We start from the raw sequence: 19,439 nt of genomic DNA on the forward strand, positions 1-19,439 counted from the left end.
TGAAATGCTGTGGCATGACCTTAAGAGAGCGATTCACACCAGACATCCCAAGAATATTGCTACACTGAAACAGTTTTGAGAAGAGGAATGGTCCAAAATCACTCCAGATCGTTGTGCAGGTCTGATCTGCAACTACAGGAAACGTTTGGTTGAGGTTATTGCTGCCAAAGGAGGGTCAACCAGTTACTAAGTCCAAAGGTTCACATACTTTTTCCTCCCTGCACTGTGAATGTTTACATGTTATGTGCAATTAAACCATGGCAACATCTAATATTTGTGTAGTATTATGTTCAGCAGACTGTGTTCTTCTATTATTGTGACTTAGATGACGTTCAGAGCACATGTTATGCCCAATTCATGCAAAACTCCACGTAATCCCAAGGGGTTCACATACTTTTTCTTGCAACTGTATGTATTTTCTTTTGCTATCCATTGATCACCAAGCCCAAGGTATTGTTTACTTCTGTTGGTCACAGTCTAGTCCTCCTAAAGTTTGAAGGACAGCAAGCTGACCCTTTATTTGGAAAGTTTGGAGAACCCTGATCTAGCATGTGCAATAGCAAAGTTATGAATCAAAGATCATCTCTTTTATTGTAAAAAAAAAAAAAAAAGATAACGTACCATCACGAAATTCAAAATAAACAGTTACATTTTTTAACTTTTGATCGCTAATCACTTAAAAAATAAGATTGATACAATTTGTGACAAGATCTCCACTGTACAGATATCTCCCTCACCCTACACTCCTTGTCCACCTGCACAATCTATATCTACCTTGTTTAACCTAGTTACTATAGAGGAGGTTGGTAAACTTTTTTCTAAAGCCTGCCTAACCACCTGTCCCCTGGACCCTCTTCCCTCGCAAATACTACGGTCACCCTCTGGCTCTATCCTTCACTCTTTAACTCATATCTCTTCCTTTCTACTGGCATCTTTCCCAACTCTCTAAAACATGCGTTAGTCACTCCTCACTTAAAAAGGCCTCAGTGTACCCCACCAATCTTAGCAACCTAAGACCCACCTCCTTACTCCCTTTCGCCTCCAAACTCCTTGAACGTCTAGTCTACAACCGGCTGAGCTGCCACCTTATTGAGAAAAACCTTCTCAATCCCCTTCAGTCTGGATTAAGTCCACAATGCTCCACAGAAACTGCTCTCCGAAAACTCACAAATGACTTGCTAACCGCTAAAACTAATGGTCACTATTCCGTACTCTTACTCTTGCACCTCTCCACTGCCTTTTGCACAGTTGACCAGCCCCTCCTCAAAAACTCTTTTTACTTGTTCTCTGTGATTGCACTCTCCGTTGGTTCGACTCTTACCTATAGCACCGCACCTTCAGTGTCACAACTCTACCTCCTCCTCTCCTACTCCTCTTACTGTTGGGGTCCCCCAAGGTTCTGTCCTTGGACCTCTCCTATTCTCAATCTACATCTCTTCCTTGGGTCAGCTGATAGCTTCCCATGGTTTCCAATACCATTTCTATGCTGATGACACACAAATCTATCTCTCTACTCCTCAACTCACCCCATCAGTTTCCTCACGCATCACCGATTTACTAACAGACATATCAGACTGGATGTCACACCACTTCCTAAAACTCAGTCTATCCAAAACTGACCTCATAATATTTCCTTCCCCACGTGCCTCTTCCTCTGATTTCTCGGTCAGGATCAATAGTACCACTATCAACCCATCCCCGCATGCCAGAGTGCTAGGGGTAACCATGGATTCTGAACTATCCTTTCAGGCCCACATCCAATCCCTGTCCAAGTCATGCCACTTCAACCTTTGCACCATCTCCAGAATACGTCCCTTTTTAACCAATGATACCACAAAGCTCCTAATCTCTCACCTCGACTACTGAAACTCCCTCCTCATTGGCTTACCTTTACATAGGCTATCCCCCCTCCAGTCCATCATGAATACTGCTGCCAGGCTCATCCACCTTATCAACCGTTCAGTGTCTGCTATCCCTCTCTGCCAATCCTTCCACTGGCTTCCATTCACCCAATGAATAACATTCAAAATACCAACAACAACTTACAAAGCTATCCACAACTCTGCCCCCAGCTACAACCTGGTATCAAAATATCAACCAAACCGCTCTCTTCGATCCTCCCAAGACCTTCTGCTCTCTAGTTCCTGTGTCACCTCCTCCCCTGCTTGCCTCCTGGACTTCTCCCAAGCTTCTCCCACCCTATGGAACTCCCTACCCCAATCTGTCTGGCTATCTCCTAATCTATCCACCTTTAGACGATCCCTGAAAACCTCTCTCTTTAAAGAAGCTTATCCTGCTTCTACCTAGTAAACTGCCATTTAGTTCCTCCATCAGCTCATCCTCCCACAGCTATTACCTTTTGTATCACTCAACTCTTCCTCCTAGATTGTAAGCTCTAACGACCAGGGCCCTCTGTTTCCTATCGTACCAAATTGCGCAAACTGTTGGACCTATATAAATCCTGTATAATAATACTAAATAATAATAATAACTTTAAATACCTCGTCTGGATCTGGACTTCACAATTTACCAAACTGATCAAATTTGGTGTGACAGACCTTCATACACTGAAAATAATTTCCCCTAGTCTAATGCTTGTTAGCTTAAAAAATATATTAAAATGTATTCCGAAATAACAGATTAAGGATTACTGTTTTATTTTAGAAAATCATAATATAATGGAGGCAGTCTGTACTGAGTGAAGCTCAGTCTTACCATTCTATTAAAGCCAGCTAAACAAAACAGGGTGTAACAAAAGAAAGTTTAACATCAAGTGCAGATGTAAGAATGCAACCAATTATGCTGAAAACAGAAAGAAATAGTAAACTGCTAGCTTACATCTGTGTGAAAGCAGAAATTTCTGTGTTTCCCCACAGCTACTGAACCTGCACTAGAAATTTACAGTTTAAATCTGAAAGCCTGAAACCGACTTCCACTATTAAACCCAAGCTGGGAGAAATGCGTCAGAGGGGTGTGGCCAATGGTGCAGAAGCCAGTGTCTTTGAATAAAACATAACAGTTGGTGTCATTGAAGTGAGGCCTGTTTCTTGTGTTTTGGTGTCTGTGTGGAGTGAGATATGCTCCTTTCAGGACCAGTACCTGATGTGGATGTGAATGGCCATCAGTTTGAAAATCCAGTGCCTAACTTGTACCCAAAAATCAGTGAGTCCTGTACAAGACCAGAAAATGTGAAGCATGGAGCCTTCTTCCTCCACCAACACAATGGGGAACTCTGCCGAAATAGTCGGTCTAAGGTCGTAGGGACTTGCCATTACTTTTTAGAAAGCCTCGCAGAATTCCAAGAGTCCTTGGGGGGTACACCACCTCCAACCCATGCAATATGTTTAAAATTGTTTATTAATTTAGTTTAATAGGAAACAAATTGACAGAAACATTGAATTTTAACATGCTTACAAGAAAAAAAAGATGATACGAGCTCATTAATTCCACTGAATGTTATGATAAGTTCATTCACTGACCAGCACAGCATATCCAGCTCAAAGAGAAAGGCATACTATTCTATTGTGCAGAATCTGATATGTGTTATTTAACATGTCATTGTTATAGAACAAACAGAGGTGTTACACTATTCACAGGTCCCTTGCTTGCTACAATGTAAGTTATGTAGAGAGGGCTGGACATGGTGCTTCTTAGTTGTCACCAGGACGAACATTTTGCAACTTCTGTGCTATTGGTCTGGTTAATAGAGCTTACTGTTTCAATAACCTTTTCTGCACATTCTTCTCTGGGGACACACCGTGTAAAAAGAGACCGACCAGGTGTCTCCAGGCAAATTGAATTAAAGACACTGGTCCTCCTGTATATGCAAAACATCACATTTTCTTTCCTGTTGTACTTGGCCCAGCTTCAGACAAAGGGAAGACTGTAATAGGGGCACTTCAAATTCAACTGCCTAAATCACAACACTTCCCGCCATATAGTATGTTTCGGTGATTGTATCCATTCATCACAGCTTTCAGAAAGGTATTTTCATTCAATTTAAAGGTGAGCTCAGCTAAGTACTATTTACATCTAAAATGGAACATAACATAACATAACCTAACTCCTGTGTAATGTCAGAAAATATCAGTGCTTTCTGTATAAAAATGTTTTTGGTGACCCCATAACCCTAACTACCAGGTAAATGAAATCATATTTGAATGTGTGGTGCTGTGTGTGATCACACCTCATGTGAAGCACATCACAGGTCTAAACCAGGGGGAAAAAAACAGACTGCAGTTAGAGAGTATTAAACCAAAAAAGCAAACATTTAATATATTACATAATCCTTAGATTTAGTGGCTATTTTAGTTTTCTTCTTTTAGGTTATTTTTATTTTATTTTCACTTGAATGAAAATTATTTTCACTTGAACAAAATGAATAAACGCCCAAGCACTAAACACGCATAAACGTTTACATGCATTTTTGCCGTGTTTAGTGTTTTTTTGCTGCCAGTAGAAAAACATTCCAGTGTGCATGCTGCAGCCTTGAGCATTTATAGTAAGGTTTTACATAAATAAAGGTTTTACATAAATGAATAAGAGTTGACCCTTGTAAGCACCCCTTTCAGCGTTAAATGGCTTGTCTCAACCCTATAACTGCTACTCTGACAGTTTGGTTTGTTAAAAGGTAACTCTACTTTCTGGGAAAAAGTATAGCAAATAAAAATACTATAGCACATAGAATTGCTACATAAGCCATATTGTAATTGAATGTTATTAAAATTACCTTTTTTTTTTAATCTGCAGTGCTATAATTTTCTGTAAACTTCAATGCAACATGGCAACCTGGAGGCATTCTGTACACGGTTGGTGTACAAAACTTTCCCAGAAATATAATTTCCTGCTTGTGTGATTGGCTCACTGATTTTCCCAGAAGTCTGCACTAACGTAAGTCAGATTTTAGGCAGGCTCTGCAACAAAAATGTCATTTTCGGCGAGATACTCCCAAAAGGTTAAAGACTTCTAAAGAAAAAAAAACCTGCAGTTTTCCTCATTAAAACACTGCACATGCATCAGCTGATTGGAAATGAAAAAGTGACTTCCATTCAGATCCACTCTGCACACAACAAAAGTTTTTTTGGGTGTAGAAACAGGTAGAACCAAAATTTGTTAAAATCCCTGTAATGTAAATGTACAATGATCACCCAAAGCAATTGTTTTTCTCTCAAGAAAAGTGAAGTTACCCTTTAACCCCTTGGCGCCAGCGCCTCCAGGCCCTTTAAGGGTTTCAGAAGCCGGGTGGCGGGGCAGGGTTTTAGGGTCATGTGATCGGCGGTCACATAATCGGGAAAGGTCCCGATCGCAAGAGGAGATCGGGACCTTTCCGTGAGCACCGGACATGTGTGCTGGGAACGCTCTCAGCACATATGTTTGACTTAATTGCACGCAAATGTGCGGCCGCTTGGCGTCAAGGCCCAGACGCCGGAAGGCCACACATTTGCGTGTGGCCGGCGCCAAGAAGTTAAAGGAAGTTGAAATTATAGATGTACATCAGGTGAAAACAAAAGTAAAGTCCACCCCCCCAAAAAAAATAAAGCCAATGCAGCCACCACCTACAAGAATTGGTAAGCTGCAGAATAATACATTTTTGTTTTTAAGTTTAACACTGCTTTCAAATGTAAGTTTACCTTTTAAGGAGAAATATGAAAGTGAACTAAAACCCTACACCTTCCCAACCCCTCCAGTCCCCACTGCACTAACCTCCATGGGTGACGAGTGCCAACGCAGATGTTGTAGTGGTTCGGGGATTTGAAATTTCTACATTTATTCCCCTTCTTTCTATAGGCTCCCAGGACGCATCAGAGCTATTTCGATTGGTCAAAGTGGCCACAAGTCAGCACTGACCAATCAGAATCTCTCTGATCTGTCCTGGAAGCAATATAGAAAAAAGGGGGAAAGAGAAGCAGGGATTTCATATCAAATCCCTGGACTGCTACAGTCCGTTGGCACTGACAGCTTATCAACCATGGAGGAATGGAGATCGGAGGGTGGATGGACAGGGTGTAGGGTGTTAGTTTACCTTTTAATTTTTTCTGAAAAGGTGAACTTACCCTTTAAATCTGATTGATTGCTATAGACCAATACAATCATTTATTTTAACAGATATACTTGAAGTAGACATGTATCTACACAAGTAGAATGGAATAGCAATTTATCTTACATAATCAAATATTTCTCATATTGTGTAAACCTGATAGCTCCTTGTTTGCTACTGTTATGTAACTTATACCACCATTTGTTTTTTTAGCCATCAATCGATAATTTCGACAATTTCAGAAGCACAATTTAGCTAGTAAAAGCACCTATGCACAGCCCTAGCCGTATTCTTTTTACCAACTATTTAAAAGTAAACATTACATGGAGAATAGTTCTTATTCCCATGAGAGTTCTATAATATCACTTTATAAGCTAGTGGGGGGGATCACAGGCTGTAGGCAGTAATAGTCGGAGTCAGGGGCCAGACATTCTCAGGTTGATGCAGGTGGCAGGTCATGGACATATGCAAATCTCAGGTCTCTTTGCGGATTTCTCTTCCTGTTCTGGAACATGGACTCTATTTCTTCCTGATCTTATCTCTTTGTCTGCGCTTCTTGTCTTCTATGTTTCCCCCCAGGATATTTTCTCATACATGAGACTGGATGCATTTTGTGAAGTTGCATTTACTTCATGTGATGAATAATGAGCACAATGTGAGTTAATTCTGCTTTCTGTAATTAAAATCCTCTATGATGCTCTCCATCTCCAGCAAAAACATGTATCTGGAACTGACTAATGTTTACATAGGAAGAGCTATATAATCATTTGGACTTGTCTATATTAGTAATGCTAACTGAATGTAAAGTCTTGTCAACCCACAGGATGTTATTAGCATCCCTTTAGTTCATGCCAAGGAATACTTGAGATACATTCCTGAAAAAAAAAATGAAAGCCCAACTCCCATTGAGCTTTATTCTAGATTATAACAGAGAGGGGAAGGGTAAAAAAAACCCTCTGCCAAGTTTCTATTGCAGTCTGTGCCCCTGTTTGGTAAAGAGCATCAAACTTTCTGTGCCGGTGACACCCATTTACACCCTAATACAGCCTTTTTTAAATGGGGTGCTTTGAGGTTTTCTTCAGAGGTTCCTTGCCAAATTGTCTAAATATTGCCGATAACTTGTATACATGGCAGCGGGTGGAACAAGTCTGCCTTTTAGTTACACAAAACTACAGATTTTCATTGTGCACTATTACAACCTTCTAGCTGTCAGCATCCTGACAACCAATGACATCATCAGTTGATAAGGAGAATGTCGTTGCCTGCACAGTAACCTTGTTTGACTCTCCCCTGTCCCTCTCATTAGCTCAGTAATGGAGAAAAACTGAAGGGGAAGAGAAACATTGGAAAACTAATTAGTACCAGTGTGCAAAAGTGTATTTGCTTTGGAAGAATAAATCACCTCTAACATTGGGTGTCCTACATGTGTGGATGTTGTTACGTTATATAAAACTATTACAATAGGTTTTTACATTTTAAAATGGGGTGCTTCAGGACTGTCCATAATGTTTAGAGGGTTCCTTGACTTAAAAAAGTTTGAGAAACACTGCTCTAATATTTTGGGAGTCACAGAGAGCAAAAAAAAAAACGACAAAGGCTCCAAATCTTCTATACTCAACCCATTTTGGAAGTATGAATGTGACTTGTGATGCAGGAAACAGAGACAAAGGAAGTTACATATTATTATTTTTTATTATTATTATACAGTATTTATAAAGCGCCAACAGTTCACTCAGCGCTGTACATTACAAAGGGGGACAGAACATGCGACAGCACAGTAACAATACAATGCAATACACGAGGGGTTCGAGGGCCCTGCTCTTTCGAGCTTACAATCTAGGAGGGAGGGGATAGTGGCACAGGAGGAGATAGCTGTTGGGGATGGAGTGGTAGGGAGAGTGGAGGAGGTCAGCAAATTAGCAGGGGGTGGGGAAGGCTTCCCTGAAGAGGTGGGTTTTCAGGGTACGCCTAAAGGAGAGGAGAGTAGGTGAAAGTCTGATGGGTTGGGGCAGAGAGTTCCAGAGGATGGGTGACACCCTGGAGAAATCCTGGAGGTGGGCATGGGAGGAGGAGACCAGGGAACTAGAGAGAATGAGGTCTTGTGAGGAGCAGAGTGTGCGTGTTGGGTGGTACTTGGTTTTCAGGCCGGTGATGTAATTTGGGGCAGTATGGTGGACAGCTTTGTACGTCATAGCTCACACTCCAGAAAGTAGGGCAAATAGTAAGGCTCTCTAAAATAAATTGGGTGAAATTTCCAGCTCTTTGAAGGATAGCATCAGAAGCACACTGTTTGCTTTCACTTGTTGTCAGGAATTGCCTTTTTAAAGCTGAGCTCCAGGTAGATATTAAAGTGGAACTTTTTTTTCATTTTGAATAGAGTAACGGATGGTATCTTAGTCCCATTGGGTGATTTACCTTCACTTCCTGTCCCATAGCCAAAACAAGAAGTGAGAGGAAATGTCTGCTATTTAAGGGAATCTCTTGGGGACCCCAAGGTTACTAGAACTATTGTCCTCCATGGAAGACTTCCCCTTTATTACTTTTCTGGGGACAATCCAAAATTTGGAATTTTCTTTACCATTATCACTGAAAGTTAAAGTTAAAAAGGACAAATAGAGAGGGTGAATCTCCCCAACAGGGACTCTCCCCTCTATCCAAAACTAAATAAAAAAAAGTTTTGCCTTTGGTTATACTTTAAAAAAGCACTGCATTAATGCGGTTAGGTATATATTAAAAGTCATTGGATGTATTTAAAAAAATAATATAAATACTAGACTTTGACTTGGTTTCATCCACATTAATCCTTTGTATGGAACTCAAACTGGGAGAGGGCAGAACCAGGATCCAATGAGACAAAGGATCATTCTTTCAGAACGAGGAAGAAAAGAGATGACCTCATCAGTTTTATGCTGCTCCTGCACTGTCCAAATACAAACTGGGATAGCGACATGACCTAGCTTTGTTGCGTAAATGTAGCAGAGAAAATAGCTGGACGTGCTATCAGGCAGGGCACTGAAAAATCTCAAGACTGTACAGATAAAAATATGAATTCTTTAGTAGATAAGAGAGCTCCAACATATGTATATAATTGTTTATGGGCCATGGGCCAAGTATGCCCAACCACAAGACTCGATCCTTGTCTGTGTATGAGATGTGGGGTCTGGCTGAACATGGGGTCAAATAGAATTTCCAGCATGACAGACAAATACTCCAAAATTCTATTTCTCAGTAGAGAGAGGACCAATCCTTCCATAGTGCAGTGTCGATAGTGTTATTTCAAAGAGAGAGCCAAATGAAAAATTCTTAGGAGTCCTTAGTGTTCAACTAGTTACAACAAACAGGGCCTGTCCTTTGCCCAGCTTGTTGTAACCAATTGAATCATAAAGATTTTGGACTCCTAAGGATTTTTCATCTGATGCTCTCTTTGACCCTTGGATTTATCAACTTGGGTGAATGTCCTCTGTTGGGGGATCTCTGTCTTTTTTGGTGAGCTACTGAATGGGCTCAAGTAATGACTATGTTGACATTTTGATAACGTGTGAAAATCCACATCCAGCGCCCCTCTACCACTATCTCCTCTTGGACTAGTTTTAATTGCAACAGTGAGTACCATAGGTGTGTGATCATTTTGAGGAATGGCAGATCCTGTAGATGTCTGTGAGAATTAACTTTAAAACAACAAGTTAATGAAGCGGTTAACAAGTGCTGGAAGCCCTATCAAGACTAGCCAATGAAAGTGAATGTAATTTGGGTAGAAAAGCATTCACCTTACCAACCGTTCAGCATCTGCTACTCCTCTCTGCCAATCTCTCCACCGGCTTCCGCTCTCCCAACTAATTAAATTCAAAATACTAACAAAAACTTACAAAGCCATCTACAACTTACAAAGCCCCCAGCTACATCACTACCCTAGTCTCAAAATACTAACCAAATCGTTCTCTTTTTTCCTCCCAAGATAGCCTGCTTTCTAGCTCCCTTGTCACCTCCTTTCCTGCGCACCTCCAGGACTTCTACTGAGTCTCTCCCATCCTATGGAATTCCCCAATCTGTCTGACTGTCTCCTAGTCTGTCTACATTTAGACAATCCTTGAAAACATATCTCTCAGGCAAGACTTTCCTGTCCTTACCTAATATCTGTACCTTATTTTCTCCATCAGCTCACACCCACAGTTATCACCATTTGTATCAATTGACCCTCCCTTTTAGATTGTAAGCTGTAAGAAGCAAGGCCCTCTGTTTCCTACTGTATTGAATTGTATTGTAATTGTACTGTCTGCCCTTACATTGTTAAGCACTGCACAAATTGTTGGCGCTATATAAATTCTGTATAATAATAATAATTTTAAAAAAGCATCAGGTCAGAGACACAGAGATCTTGGAGAGACCACTCATCTCCCACTATCTAAAGACCTCCTCACTAATGGTCATCATCAACCAACTTCATCATGTTAACCATTTTATGTCTATGGTTATATTTGGTGTTTACAGGTTACCATCCTTCATCTTTTAGAGATATCACATATCCAGGTAAAATCATATTGTGAGACTGTCTTCCAATATTTTGATGTCTTATTTCAGTGGAGCCCTCAAGAAAGGAGTGAAATGTAATACTACTGACATAGCTAGAAGCATGCATTGATGAGGCTTGACTCTTTGTGTACATAATTACATTGCTGAGAAAGAACTATTTTGCAAGCTTTTGTGGAACGCATCATGATTTAATGAACTGGCCTGTAATTTCAAGAGACAGTTTTCTTATCTTTATTCTTGAAACTTAGGTAATTAGAAACCTATAAGGTTGCAATGCAATTAAGTGAATTGTATGTTGTTATGGAGGCTTTGTGATTCTACTTGGGAAGCCAGAGAATATTAATAACACACTAGGGGAAGGAATTCTAGAAAACACTTTTGAACATTTTCTTGCTCTAAAGTCAAAAGGTGGCCTACACACTGGCAGATCAGTCACTGATAAATACACAAGGTGAGAAAAGGTCAAAGTTCTTGCTCTGCTACTCCTTGACTCAGCTGACATTGTATTGCAGTAGATGTCTGATGAAGGAAGAATTCCCTTTTCTGTACAGAGCTGCAGAGAACTACTGTACTTTCTGCAGGTAATATTAGGCAGTACCAATATTTATTATTGCAAAATGCATAAACTGAATGGTCAAATGAGTATGTGTTAATCATAAGCTAAGAAGAGCTGCCAGCAACAGCTAAATAGGTTCAATTATGATAAACACATCAAATATGTTTTTGTATCTGCTTCCTATAATCCCTAGTGTAGCCAGTCAGGCTCTATTGCATTGTACAGTGCTGTCAGTGTAACACTGTAAACATGCTTACAGGAGGTGACAGCACAGATAGCTTTATTGGGGTTGATTTACTTAAAGAGGTTGTAAACCCTTACATATACTCACTGAAGTGAGTAGCTTCAAGCGATACACAGAGATGAAACAAATCCTCCTACATAAGTTTTAGTTGGTTATTTGCCTCCCTCTCTCCTGTACAGCCTTCTAAAGCACATAGTTTAGACAGCATTTCTGATTGTCAGAAGGCAGGGGCATGGAGCATGGGGCATAGAGAGGAGAGCTGACTGTAATCTGAGACATGCGTGGAGGAAATGAACACACCCCTTTCTACAATCATAGGGCAAGGGTCACTAAATGGAGGACAGCGGTCCGAGAATGGCCCCAGCAATGCTCCCTTCTGGACCGGCAGCCCGCAATGACAGATCTGCTGCTGAGCAGGGTGGTCGTCACGGCAATATGACATCACAGTGTGCACCCCACCCCTTGCAGCAGGGGCATAGATAAGGGGTAAGTCAGGGGGGTGTGAACTCCCCCCCAGAGGAGAGTTGCCAACCATCCCTGCCGAGCAGTGCCGGGACTAGGGGTGTGTGGGAGGTGCAGCGGTGGGGGCGGTGACAAGCAGCAATCTCCTGTATGGCTTTCAATAAAGCAGCTGGAAGCCGCGGGAGGGAAAGGAGGCAAAGCGGCTTCCAGCTGCTTTATTGAAAGCCATACAGGAGATCGCTGCTTGTCACTGCCCCCACCGCTGTAAAGAACATACCTGATGGCTCAGTTTTCTTTCTACCACCCGCCCCCTCTCCCTCCCACCGCCATTGTGTTCTTCTCAATGCCCAGCCCCTCCCCCCATCCTCCTCACCAATAGGAGAAGAAGGGAGAGAGGCTGGATCTGTTCTGCCTCCCTCTGTGCCCGCCCACACTCCAGTCTGTGCAGCTTCAGAGGAGGTGTGATCGGGAAACTGAACACAGCAGACGACAGCTCTGATGCATTTGAATGAGTCACATGAGTCTGACATAACCTTCCTTCCACCCACCCCTCCCTTCCTTCCTTCCACCCCTCTCTTTATTCCACCCACCCACCCCTCCCTTCCTCCCTTCTTTCCTTCTACCCCTTTCTCCCTTCCTTCCTTCTTTCCATCTACCCACCCCTCCCTTCTTTCTGTACACCCACCCACTCACCCCTCCCTTCCTTCCACCCACCCTTCCCTTCATTCTACCCAACCCTCCCTCTCTTCCTTCATTCCTTCCTTCCACCCACCCCTCCCTTCCACCCACCCACTCCTCCCTTCCTTCCACCCCTCCCTCCCTTCCTTCCACCCACCCCTCCCTCCCGCCCTCCCTTCCTTCCTTCCACCCACCTACCCCTTCCTTCCATCCACCCCTTCCTTCCTTCCACCCCTCCCTTCCTTCCTTCCACCCACCCTTCCTTCCTTCCACCTACCCCTCACTTCTTTCCTTCCACCCACCCCTCCTTGCTATGGAAACTGTACATTTCTCATTTTTTTATAGACATACAGTGACTATGCTCTGAGTCACAGCACAAACATGAGATTCAGACCTCAACCAGAAGAAAATTTTAGTGACCGGACATGCTTGAAATTTAATTCAATACCCCTGTCATAGAGGAACATGAAATGCTAAGGCTGACAATCACAAGTTATGAGCTAGAGCTCCCCTCCTCCATCCCTTTGAACCCCTTTGAGTTGGAATCACCTCTCAGAAGTGACTCATGCAGACAGCAGACAGAAATCACAGTGCTTTGGATTGATGCAAGTACACACTATATAGGGATATGCTTTTGCTCATTTTTCATTTCAGACTGGGAGTGGGGCTGGGGTCAGGCTGGAGTCCCCCAATAATGGCCAAATATAGGACAGTCTACTAGCAATTTTCAATCGCAAGCTTTATGTTACACACACAATTACAGACCAAGGCAACTTACCACCACCAGATTATAAATATACCTGACAGGGATATTTAAATTTTTGTAACTTTAAACTGCTAGAGACTTGCTATGAGTATGGCCAGCCTAATTCTTTAAAACATTTATCTGTAACATTTGTTGGAAAGTGGAAAGAATTTATACAAATATACTGTTTTGGATTTTTTGTATATAAATGCATTACACTGTCAAATTTTTCTCCCTCTGGCTAGAACAGCAGTCTTTGTTTGTTCTAAGTAATTACTCATTGAAAATGTGATCATTGACAGGGATGTGGCAAGAAGATCAGTGATTTCTGTGTTACAGTTCCCCCGCCATCACTGGCTTGTCATACATTGCAAATCACACTATGATTTATTGTGCTTAAATTTAGGCATCCATGTAGTGTACATAGGAATACAATGATTACACAAGTTTGATGTATTGCATTGACTGGGTTCCAGCATGCGAATCTTTACTCTCTGCTCTGCTTGTATTGCTTGTCTAGGAGACAAAGTTCTTCCCTATTCTCAGTGAAGGACGCCTTCCAAAACACATAAATCTCAATCACGAGTTGTAAAGGAGTGGATAAGCAGAGGACAAAGAATGTATCAGTGGATTTGCAGGGACATATCCAAGTTCACATTGAGGTGATGATAATGCTGAATGCTTAGACAGTTCCTGCTCTGATAAGCAAAGCATGTCATTAATTTCATTTATCACCCACTAAGTTTGTTATCTATAATATTATAGCTAACTCTATTGCAAAATATCCACTTAAAGCATAAGTTCACCTTAAAAAAAATGCACATCTGTTTGCAGGTAAAAAAATAGCCATTTATTTATTTTTTATTAGCAGCCTGTAAAGCAATGCAGGGCTCTTGCAGACTGTCAGTGTAAGCTGTCTGTACCTCATAAAAGCAGACAGTTACACAATGACAGGAAGCATAAATGAACTACCTAAAGCGCTCAACAGCACCCTGCTAGTTCATTAAGATCTATTGTAAAGCACTGTTGGCGCTATATAAATCCTGTATAATAATAATAATAAGAAGAAGAACTACAAGCCGAAAGCTGCAAAGGCTGTCGGTACTCGTAGTTCATTCATTCACAGAACTCAGTGAATGAATGACATGGCCATAACAGTAGGTACCGGGAGAAGATCCCCGACCTGCTCTCACAGTGATTGCGGGGATTGGGGAGAGGCTGCAGGAGTGGGAACATTACATGTTTCATCCTAAAAACAGGTAGAATATTTAACATGTTTCCGAAGCTGAACTTATCCTTTAAAGTGATTGTAAAGGTTGTAATAAAAAAAACGAAAAAAAAAATGAAAAAAACAAAAACAAAGCATAGAGCAGCCCCTATACTCTTCTTTTTTGGTCCCTCTGACAGTCCTGGCTACTGCTCTCTGCCAAGTGTCCCCAATAACAAGCCTCTTGCTATGGGGACACTCAAGTAGGCTTGTTCCTGAGCCATGCTCCTGTGAATGGACATTGTCCATTCACACACAGAGTGTGGCTCGGCTCGCCTCCCACTCTCTCCTCATTGGCTCACTGGCTGTGATTGACAGCAGCGGGAGCCAATGGCTCCCGCTGCAGTGTGAGTCAATGAGGAGAGAGAGACCCAGGAGAGTCTCTCATGCACACTGCTGGATGATGATGGGGCTCAGGTAAGTATAAGGGAGGCTGAGGGGACAGCTGCACCCAGATGTTTTTTTTTCTTAATGCATAGAATGCATTAAGGTAAAAAAAAACCCTTCTGCCTTTAGAACCACTTTAATTGCAATAACAATTTATACTTATTTAGGTATTTAAAAGACATGTCAAATCATACCATTTAAAGATGGCTTTAATAATGAGTTGACAGCTGTTTAATTCAACTGTTTCTGCCCATATTTGATGGCTATTTTATCTCAGTGGGTACCCCTTGTTAACAAATCCTCAGGGAAACTGCAATTGTTCCTACTGGAATGTCTGCCATTGTCTCCCACCTGACTGTCTGCCAGTTGCTCTCACTCCTGCTACTCCATAGAATAATCATACACTGTTTACATGAAGGAATATGAACAACAAACTGACTGTGACCCGCTTAGGTTGGGTATGCATTAACAGGATTTTTACAAAAAAATTCTCAGTACGTTTAAATGTCATTTGAAAGTAGTTCAAGATTTTGTTTGCTTTTAGCATTTGAGTTTGGACTTAACTATATGAAAACCACATTCACTGTTAGAAATTCACACTTGTGAAATTTAAGAAAAGTTTTCCATCCAGTTCCTTTGAATTTTCTCATCACTGTGGTCGAAAACGAACATTGATTTGACCCCACTAATGATTACAAAACTGAACAAATGTTCTTACAATGGAGAACGTCAAATGAAATTCTGCTAGAGTGTGCAGTGGTTAGCACTTCTGCCTGGCAGCAATAAGGACGTCAGTTCAAATCCCAACCCCAACATAATTTGCCTGAAGTTTGCATGTTCTCCCTGTGCCTGTGTGGGTTTCCCTTGGGTACTCCGGTTTCCTCCCATACTCTAAAGACATGCTGGTAGGTTAATTGGCTCCTGACTAAATTGGCCCTAGTGTGTATGTATGAATGTAAGTTAGGGACTTTAGATTGCATGCCCCTTGAGGAAAGGAACTGATGTGAATGTATAATAAATATGTAAAGCGCTGCATAAATTGAAGACACTATATAAGTACCTGTAATAAATAGAGTATACCCAGTTTTAAAGTATAACAAAAGGCAACACTTTTTAAAATGTTTTGGATAGAGTGGAGAGGGATTGGAACCTCTGTCAGTTTTTATTGCTGTCTGTGCCCCTGTTAAGTAGATTAATCCTCTCTATTTGTCCTCTTTACCATTATCATTGAAAGTGAAAGTAAAGAAAATCCCAATTTGTGGGTTGGTCCCAGAAAAGTAACAGAGGGGAAATCTTCCAATGGGAACACTAGTTCTGATGACCTGGGGATCCCCAAGGGATTCCCATAATTGCAGGTAATTCCTCTCATTATCTGTTTGGCTATTGAAGTGAAGGTAAATCGTTGAAATGGGACACAAATGGCGAAAAGAAAAAAAATCAGACAGGGGTTATAACCCTTCCTTGCTCTATCCAAAATGAAAAAAAAAGTTTTGCCTATAGTTCTACTTTACCGTTGATTGCAGACAACTGAATTCAATATCTAGGAAAGAGCTAATTGTAAAGAGTAGCCTAATAGATTAAATTATTTAACTGCAAAAATAAAAAAACTATGCAGTAAATCTCTGTAATACATGCACATTTCCCATGTTTCACTTCCAGACCAGGGTTTTTCTGGCACCTTTTGTTTACATATACAGTAACAATCAGAACTTTTTGCTAGAAAATTACTTAAAACCCCCAAACATTATTTATTTTTTAAAGCAAAGGCCCTAGAGAATAAATTGGTCTGTTTTCAGTTTTTTATGTCACAGGGTATTTGCGCAGCGATTTTTCAAAGACAATTTTTTGGAAAAAAGACACTTTTCTGAATTTTGATGCAAAAAAACCAAATACATGACCCAATGTTTTGTAAAAGATAAAAGATATTGTTATGCCAAGTAAAAAGATATCAAACATGTCATGCTTTAAAATTACATCCGCCTTTGCAATTGCAGCAAACGACATACATTTTACTATCATAGGCAATGCTTTAGAGGCCTTTACAGGTCACCACTTTAGATTTACAGAGGAGGTGTGGTGCTAGAGTTACTGCTCATGATCTGATCTTTGCGGCGATACCTTCCATGTGTGAGACGAAAACTGTTTGTGTGCATGCAGAACTGATTTATAATGTACAGCGCTGAGCGAACTATTGGCGCTTTATAAATACTGTATAATAATAATAATAATATTAATAATGCTTGCATTCAACTTAGCGTGCAAACACAGGGGGACGGGGGCACTTTAATTTTTTTACAAATTAATTAAATAATTTTATTTTTACACTATTGCTTTAAATTTTTTTTAGGATCACTTTTATTACTGTCACAAAGAATGTAAACATCCCTTGTGACAGCAACAGGCATGTGACAGGCACTCTTTACGGAGGGATCTGGGGTCAAAGAGATTCCAAATCCCTCCTCTGCCCTTAAAAGCATTCAATCATACCAGGATCGGTGTGATTGAAGATTTTTTGTTGTTTTTTTGTAAATGGTGCCGTGTATTTCCGAGTAAACCGGAAGTGATATTAGATCATGCTTCCGGCTTACTATTTAACGGAGTCAAACAAAGCTGATCCAGTTCCTAGAAGTTCCATTATCTACTGGGGAGTTATCCATTCCCTAGGGGGGGAGAAAGTAGAGAGGAGACGTTGGTGGAAGTGGCTGCAGAGGAGCGAGCATTTAACCCCCCAGGACCCCCAGGTGACCATCCCAGGGCCCAGAGGAGAGCTGTATCCAGCAGACCCCGTCTATAGCCAGGCCTTAAAGGGGACCTCTAGAAGTTCCATTATCCACTGAGTAGTTATCTATTCCAGGCTACATCCTACCCAGGATTGAGGGGACCTCTGTTACATATGATATAAACGCGCATTTATATTGCGCCTCTGGTGAGTGTGCAATTTATCCGTTATTCCTGCACGACACCAGATGGTATGTGTCACTGGGATTAAATCAAGTCACCTTCTCTCAGTCTATTTGTGCTTCCATCACCTTTATCACTCTTTGGACTTTCAATAGTACTGCTTACCACGGATTTAGTGGATGTGTTTTTGTATAATTAACCACTTCACAGCCGTTAAGGACACTATTTGTCACCATTTATATACCTTATTTTACGTAATATTGGTTATTCAGATATCTTTGACCGATTATATGCATTTTAATAGAGGTGTTTGTCAATTTTATGTCAATTTTATGATTGTTTACACTGCTACACTACATATTTTATGTTTATCTTGGAAGGTTTTATGGTTCCCTTTTTAGTGCACTACCTGCTGTTTTCTTGCAAGCGCTCGCTGAACCCCATTTACTATTGATCCAGTTCATGTTCAGCTCCATGATCAGCCGGTTGGTCAATTAGGGACACCTTGTGGGACAGGAGCTCTTTTTAAAGCTGCAAAAGGCAGAGGGTGGGGGAAACGTCCCTTCGCATTGCTATTTATCAGCTCCGATAACCACACCAACTCTTGGCTCTACATAACAGTACTGGGATGATGCCTTCAGCTGCAGGCCTCATCCCAGTACAAAGGCTCAAATGCCAGGGATGTACAGGTATGTCGCTGGAGCTGAAGTGGTTTTAGGCCCTTGCAAGTTCAGAGAAATACCTCTTGATCCTGATAGAATTGCATTTGACGCCTAATTTCCTGTTTCCTAATAATACAGTGCTTTCCCTGAACTGAAATTGTCTTCTTCTGAACTACAGAATCCCTCTCCACAACACTAGGGGTAGGGAGGGGAGTGTTGTAGTTCAAGAAAGTGAGCTAGGCAGAAATTATTATGAAGCTAAAGTTATGTGTCCATGTACATTAAGTAGTCTAGAGGTGTTTTGTTAAGCTTAGCATTTAGTGGCAGAATTCTTTTTCTATGTTTTGCGTTTTTGAGAGCATATTTCTGTCGGAAAAAAATGCTCCTAAACACTAGTACAAAAAAAACCTCACAACCAGGTTTCTGCAAAAAGCACTGGCATTTTTTAAGCTAGTGTGCATGGAGCCTCAGAGTGCACGGGACAGCCCTGAATTTCTGACAGGATCAACGGGTATTTTTTGAACGGATGTAACAACATTTTCAATGGTATATGTACAGTGCCTTGGGAAGGAATTCAGCCCTTGGTATTTTCCTGTTTTGTTGCATTATATCCTGGAATTAAAGGAGACTGTATTTAAATTCAACTGGAATGAAATTAGATTAAAATGAATTAAATTGGAATTAAAATAAATTATATTTTATTTTTGGATTTACTGGGCCACTTCTAATTTTTAATTTATACCCTTCATAAATAGGCCCATACATCTGAAATGTAAGAACAAATGTTTAGTTGGTTGTTATCAATAACAAGAACAATGTCCAGTGGACTGCCTATAAAAATGTAACTTCACCAATTGACTTATCATTCTTCTGCCCAGGTACTTTTCCACTGGATTTGACATAGTTTGTGAATTTGCTAGGAAGGTCTCAATATATTATACAATGTCTCACATTGTCATTATAACTTTAC

General features: G+C 41.0%; 1 protein-coding gene across 1 annotated transcript in view; it reads right to left on the reverse strand.

Annotated features, from left to right (window-relative positions):
- Window positions 1-19,439, reverse strand: part of ATP8A2 (ATPase phospholipid transporting 8A2) — an 870,132-nt gene that overhangs the window by 207,273 nt on the left and 643,420 nt on the right. The gene's annotated exons all lie outside the window — the stretch shown is intronic.

The sequence above is a fragment of the Staurois parvus genome, unplaced genomic scaffold (assembly GCF_062004578.1).
Source record: "Staurois parvus isolate SC_StPar_1 unplaced genomic scaffold, SC_StPar_1.0 ptg000387l, whole genome shotgun sequence".
In the NCBI taxonomy this organism is placed as follows: domain Eukaryota; kingdom Metazoa; phylum Chordata; class Amphibia; order Anura; family Ranidae; genus Staurois; species Staurois parvus.